This window comes from Pinus tabuliformis, chromosome 4_1 (assembly GCF_031772625.1).
Source record: "Pinus tabuliformis cultivar Carrire ecotype Pingquan chromosome 4_1, CPIR1, whole genome shotgun sequence".
NCBI classification, from domain to species: Eukaryota; Viridiplantae; Streptophyta; class Pinopsida; order Pinales; family Pinaceae; genus Pinus; species Pinus tabuliformis.
In genome coordinates this window covers 356,472,047-356,479,126 of record NC_142303.1, presented here as the reverse complement: position 1 = coordinate 356,479,126, position 7,080 = coordinate 356,472,047, and positions in this window count along the sequence as shown.

Sequence of the window (7,080 nt, the reverse complement as noted above, 5' to 3'; positions counted from 1 at the left end):
TCACTTCTTATCGACATCAGCTCATTATCCAAGAACTTGACTTAGGAACAACCCTTTCAGTACTTTGAAGCTTGCATGCCTCAATGGCAAGTTTCTCACTTCCTGCGACAGGTTTACATCAATGGCCTTCGACTGAAAGATTTTGCGTGGTGTTCAACATTAACTCATGTATTCACACCATGTGAATTATACTGTAGCACCTTGAGGGTCATCATCATTATCAGTGATTCCTCTCGCGCCTATTAACAGCTTACATCATTGGCTGGTAATCAGGAGATGTCTTTTCATGTTCGACATCAGAACATCTTTTCACGTGGAATGACTTGTACTTTGGGCGAAGATTGAACGAGTTTGAAGACCCCGGATCTAGTTTCATCCATCCAGGCTATGATATATTCACGAAAATAAAGACATCAAATGTATATCACAGTTGCATAGATAATCATCCAAACTAAGGGATGACGGCTCTACCAGAATCATTACTCTGCCACACAGACGATTGTCTGTCTTATGTACATGAAAATGAATTTATAAAGATAAGTGTTAGTGTCAGTCTTTATAGCCTTCCTCCAGTGATCAAACTTACTCTTACAAAGTGATTTTAAGGTGTCAAGGTGAAATTTTTTCATTTCAGTGAGTCTTCAAGCAAAATTTGGTCACTAGGCATTAGGTCTAGGGTTTTCTTTTACTCCTTTCAAAGTTGTCCAAATGTCAGTCCATGTCACCATTCAGCTGAGTGTACCATCATTCAGAGTTTTTCATCATCATGTCAGTTTCTAGTGGGTCATTTTACACCTCATTCATGCCTCAGTTGCACCTAGGTAAAGTTCATTTCCCTCTCCTAGCGTTTTGAACTAGAATTTTCACTAAACCAAAATGATAAAGGATCATGTCTATTTTGAGACTTCTAATTAGATAATAGGCCAAATTAATTTCTTTTCCCTTCCGAAAATGCATGAGAAGTCTAATATGATAAGACTGCCATACCTTCACATGTTATGAAATTCCGAAGGATGTAAAGTAGATTTCTTCACTTCTTTTTGAATATTGATACTGGTATTCCTTTTGTCCAACTTGTGACATCCATCTTAGGGTTTTTAAGTAGAATCTTCCATGAGTCATCATTCTTTGACATTTAAACCAATTCTCCCCTGTTCTCAGCAATTTCTCTTGGATAGTCAAATCATCAACAAAACTTGCATCCTGATGTTCATACACATTCCCCTATCCTTAATGTACCTTATTAAACACTTCCCATCACTGAGATCCCCCAAATTCCTCATTTTCGCTCAAACCCTAGTTTCTTGCTACAAACCTTATTTTCTAGGCTAGGCCTATGTTTTTCCCTTTTGGACCCCTTCCCCTCACTCAATATTTGAAATTCCACTTTCCCCTGCTTCCTAGAATCCCTCTCTACCTCCAAAATTTTTCTCAAGAATTAGAAGCCCCTTATCCCCTTCATTTCGGGTCATTTCGAAAAATCCCTTGCTCCACACATCGGGATAGGTTTTACTCAAATGATGTTTCTGAGCAAGAAAAGATGAATTTTGGAAAAATGAGAGAGGTTTTTGTCCAAAACAGGCCAAGGAAGAAAAACCTCCTTCAATATTTTACCCAGGTGTCATGGTTTTAGAGAAATGTCAAAAAAACAATTGCCTTGGGAGAATTGATGCACCTCTCAAGTGACCTTGGGAAAATCAAGGTTTCTCCTAGCTTGGTTCACCAAATGACTTGATTGATTAGTTAAAGTATAACTAGACACAAATAGCTTTCCATTGAGCTATCATCAGCTCAATTTGGAGTTGAATAAGCCCTTACAAAGTTGATTGTAACAGCATTCTGCCTTTAGGCAGCCTCATTTGGCACATTTTGACCAGTCTTAGTAGATTTGATTTTTGACTGGGCAAATGAACTCCAAATTGAAAAATTCTAGTTGGGTGGGAAAGTAGACTCAAAGGCCTTTCTAAAAATATATCCCACGCCTAATTTGGACACCAGGAAGGCCTCCAAAAGTCTCCTGAAATATGCGCTACGCATAGGGTTTGGTGGCGCGGCACATTGGGCAATTTTCTGCAGTGTAAAAATACACTGGCGTAGCGCACATGGTGTGCACGGCGTGTTGGGTTTGTGCGCGATGCACAGAGCCTCCAAGGAAAAAATCATCACGGCTTCAATAAAAATCAAATCAATTCAACTCATTTGCTCCAAGTAAGTGTTATAGGATTTTTTCCATTGATTTCAGTCCGTGTTTGCTGCGATTTGGAAAGGTGGTTGTAAGAGTTTGAAGGCCAAACTTTAAACCCAATATTTATATAAAAAATGCTCCATAGGGCTTATGTTTGAAATTTAAAGTTTTCTTGTTCATACTTCATTCCCCATCGCTATCACACTATTATCACAATCCTTTCCCTTTTCCCTTTGTCCCGAAACCAATTATATCCTTGGTACCCATTTGCCCTATCACTAAACCCTACTAGCCCTCCTCTTTTCATATCACTTATAAACTTCCCATTCCTAAAACAGTCAAGTGACTGTCCCCACATCCTTAATTCCACTTGACTTCAATATATCTTGTTCTCATTTATCCCACCTCTAAACTACAAATTCCCCATCACAAACCCCCATTATTCCCACTTATCTTACTTACCACAGTCCCACATTTCCTATTTGGCACACATTTGGAAATCAAAACAAGACACCAAACTCTTCATATTTACCTCAGGCAACATGGATGAAGAAGCCACTTAGATGACAAAAAAAGAATGATAGGCTTTGAATCTTGGCCGAAGCCTCTTTGGGTGAGCATGATAGTCAATGATAGACCTTCAGTCCAAATTTCAAGGAATTTGGAGAAAATTTTGTCATTTTTTATTTTTTTGGTCACAAAACAGAGTTTTCTACCCAACGCGTAGCGCCACTTGCCACGCGCTTATAACTGGGAGATCTCCAGGAGGAAAACTTTACACTTTTGGATTTCTCATCAAAAGTTATGAATGCTCATGGATTACCTAAGGATTTCATCAAGTTCTGGGTTGCCTAAAAGGTTAAAAACACCCTAAAAATGACCTCTCTGCCACCTTTTGAACCCATAGGAAGCAGTATTGGGAGATTGAATTTTTGGAGGGGCAAATGACATCCAAATACATAAATTATACTTGGGTTGGAAAGTATACAAGCAGGTCTTTACAACGAACTATCTTGGGCTCAATTTGGACTTCAGGAAGTGTTTCAAAATTAGCTCCAAAGTAGTTGTGCTACGCATACAGATTTTGGTGCGGCGCATAGAGAATTTTGGCCTGTTTTCACTCAGCAGCTCAGAATTTCGCCCAATTTTGTCCAGTTTTACTTTTTGATGTAATTATTGATCTATCTTGATGTAACTTGATGACTATGATGTAATTTTGGCACATATTTACTTGTTCTAGAGGATTCATTCACTAAAAAGTGAAAATTTAATGAATGAATTAGTTTCCTAGCATATAGGGGTAAGTTGTTTGACTACCCAGATTTTAGTTCCTTGTTTAGAATTAGTTCAAACAGCTCCTAGAATGATGAGCTCGACCCCGAGAGGCATGGGAAGGAGTTAGGCTTGTCTATATCATGTAATTTCTCAATCATTTTCATGGTTGGATACTTGGGATTGCTTCGCACTCTATTGTACATTTTATTTCTGCAATTTTGGCAAAGGAAGGACCAAGGTTTTGCAGCACTTGTTGGGATCCATGTGGCTCTATGTTTTGATGGTGTTTTTCTCTATGTATTTGTAAGTTCACTGATGTTTATTGTAACATTTTTCCTTTTCTTATCTTCTGCAATTAAACAAATGAGTGATTAAGGTAGAATTCATTGGATTGCTATGCTCTGCCTTGATATTTTGTTTAATTCTTCATGTTTTCATCTGTTTAAGGAGGACTCTTGAGACCTTCTTGCCCTCCTTGGCTCCTCACCAGTCTGATCCATCAATTCATTCAATCCAAAGCATCAAAACTACTGCCTATCTTGCCCCTACCTGAACTCTGCAAAAGTTTGGCTTCATCCCCGGACCCAAATTTTCCTTGCCCTTGATTCCAACAAAATCCCCAAAAAATCAAATCAAATCCTTCATACCTAGCCTAAAATTAGTTTTTATTTCAGTCATCTCAAGCCCCATCGATTATTTTTTGTTGAGATTGACCTAGAGAGATCCCTCTCGTGTCCTCGTAGGGCTAGCTATGAGGCTGAGCATGGTTTGATGTTGACCTAGAAACTTACCTTTTCAGCCTGAGGCAAATCTAGGCTCTAACATAGTGGAGGCCATATTGGGTAAGAAAGTTTATTTTAATTGTTTGGCTTTGTAAACTACAGAAGTAGCCTAAAGATTAGCCAGGTAGCCTTCGAAACGCTTTTTCTTTGCATTAGCGCAAGTAGATCAAAGCTACTTCAGTCAATCTCTTGTCTAGTTTATAAACTGAACATTTGATCTAAACAATCACCCTAGTATATGTATCAAGTTCTGATCTGATGGTTGATGGTGGACAACGATCAAACATAAGAGGGCTGAAATCATTCACCTGGTGACTCCAACTCAATGTAGAGACTCCACTGGAGGACTAACTCTTCTTTGAGACAATGGAAGGATCTTACACAAAGTTCGGGTATCCAAAATGGAATGGTATTCAGGATCTACTCTACTTTTTTGTAAATTACTTCTTTGTTGTTCTTGAAACTGTCCTAAAAGTTTTTCAGAATTTGTTGTATGATAAAGGTGATCAAAATCTTCACTTGATCTATTCAAAAAGTGTAAATACTGAGTTTTCGTTTCATCCTGGCCTCCTTACTTTACCCACATCTCATGATGACTCTCTTCAGCGCGATGAGCCTAAAGAAAACAAAATTGATCCCGTAGCTCTTGTATATACTCCTACACCTTTTATAATCCCAGATAGGTATAAACCTCTTGTTTTACCTTCTATTCTTCATGCTTTCCCCAAAAACTATGATCTATACTTGCCGAGGTTTGATGGTGAAAGTAAGAATATCAATGCTGAGCAACATGTGCAGAATGTTGAGACTTTTCTAGACCTTTTTGAAGTTGATGAAGAAGATGTCAGTATAAGGCTTTTTTCTCTTTCTTTGCAAGGCAAAGTGAAGTGTTGGTTCAAAGCCCTGCCTGATGCAAGCATCTTAGATTTCTAGCAGTTCTTCAAATTTTTCTTCACCAGGTGGATGATCAGACAGAACCTTTTCCTTATTATAGAAGAGTATAACCAGCTGAAAAGATTGCTAGGGGAGACAGTACAACAGTTTTCAGCCAGATTTAATCAAGTTTATTATTCAATGCCAGTTGATATAAGGCCTCCTCCTAGATCTGCTCTCCTGCACTATCTAGGTGCCTTTGATCCGGAAATGGAGTTTCAGCTGAGAGAAAAGAATGTTGCAACACTTGAAGAGATATAGAACAGTGCAGTAGATGTGGAGGCTCATCTGTTGATCCGAAGGGCAAGGTTGAAAGAAGAAGAGACGAAAAAACATAGATCTGGAGGAATCGACATCTCTAGAGGAAAAGCTTGACATTTTGGTAAGTGTAGTGGAAGAGATGATGCTAAATATCACTACAAGGAATGATTATGATGTTCAAGCCCATAGCTCGTTGATTTAAGAAGAACAATTTGTTGATCCAAAACATCTTCTTTCTTACCCCAGTTGTCATAGATTTGATAATGATTGTTTTATAGATCATCTTGGAGAAGAGAGGTCTGTTGATATGACATGTATGCTTGGAGATGTGTTTTATATTGAAGATTTGCCTCAGTTTGATCAGTATGATGATGATGATTATGTTCTCTAAACAGAAGCTAATCTTGTAGACAAATAAGCAGCTAGTTTGTGGGAGGAGGAAGTTCACTTACAGCAGCTCGAGTACAATGATCGAATGATGCATATCAGCTATGAAAATGACGAGGAAAGTGCAGCAAATTTTGAAGTAAGTGAAGGATCTTTGCCTTTTTGTTTTCCTTCATTTCCATTCATCAAAGACAACATTCATGCAATCAGAAGTCAATTGTCAACAAGTCCCGATTTGGACCATCTTGAGGGCAATGAAAACCTTGTTCAAGCCATTTCATATTCAGATTTACAACTCTCGAATGCCATTGATTGTCAAGTTGCACATGAAGACATGGAAGCTAGCACAGATGATCAAATGATACAAGAAGATTCCCTACCTTTCTGTTTTGAATCATTTCAGTTTTTGAAGGGTAAATTGCACAGTAAATCTTCGAAAGAGCAGCCTGTAGGAAATCAACAATCTCTCAGCTTTAATGTTGAGGATGAAGGTCAGATTACAAATGAAGGTGTGGCAGCCAAAATACATGATCTAATGATGCAAGAGGATTCTGTACCCTTTTGTTTCGAAGTATTTCAATTCATAAGGCAGAATCTTCGTAATATCTCTAAAGGAAAAAATGAACAGCCAGTAGAATGTCAGACAATTTTAATGGATACATCACAGTAGTCTTCTCAAATTTTTGATGATCCTATTGCTCGTTTGTTGGATGATGTTTGTTGTAAAAGTGCTTCCCCATCTGCTAACCATGTGACAGAAGAGAATGTTGATAATAATCTGATTCAAAGGTCACCTTCATTGTCTTGTTTAACAGATTTTTCATTACAAAGCTCAGATCAAAGTTTGCAGTCATATGAGGAGATCAATAAAGGAGACTTTTGTTCTGTTTGGAATCAGGAACAGAGTTTGGTTATTCACTAAATTCAGGATCCTTTGGGCAGCTTGCTGCAATCACCAAAGAAAGACAACACAGATGTGAGGAAAATTTTAAAATCCAGCTATGAAGATTACTTGGACCATAGCAGTAATGTATTAATGGAAATGAATAGCGATGTTTATGAAGATCCTTTCGCAGTATTCTTGAAGTCATCCAGTCAATTCATGTTTTGGAATTTTATAAACAGTGAACTTGATCCCCAGTTTCCATTGGAGTTGCCTTTCGATTCTTCCCTTTTCCTGCGCATCATAAAGCATTTGGGAAGAAATCAAATATCCGCCGTGATGCTTACATGGTTGCATTGGCTGTTTCATTTCAC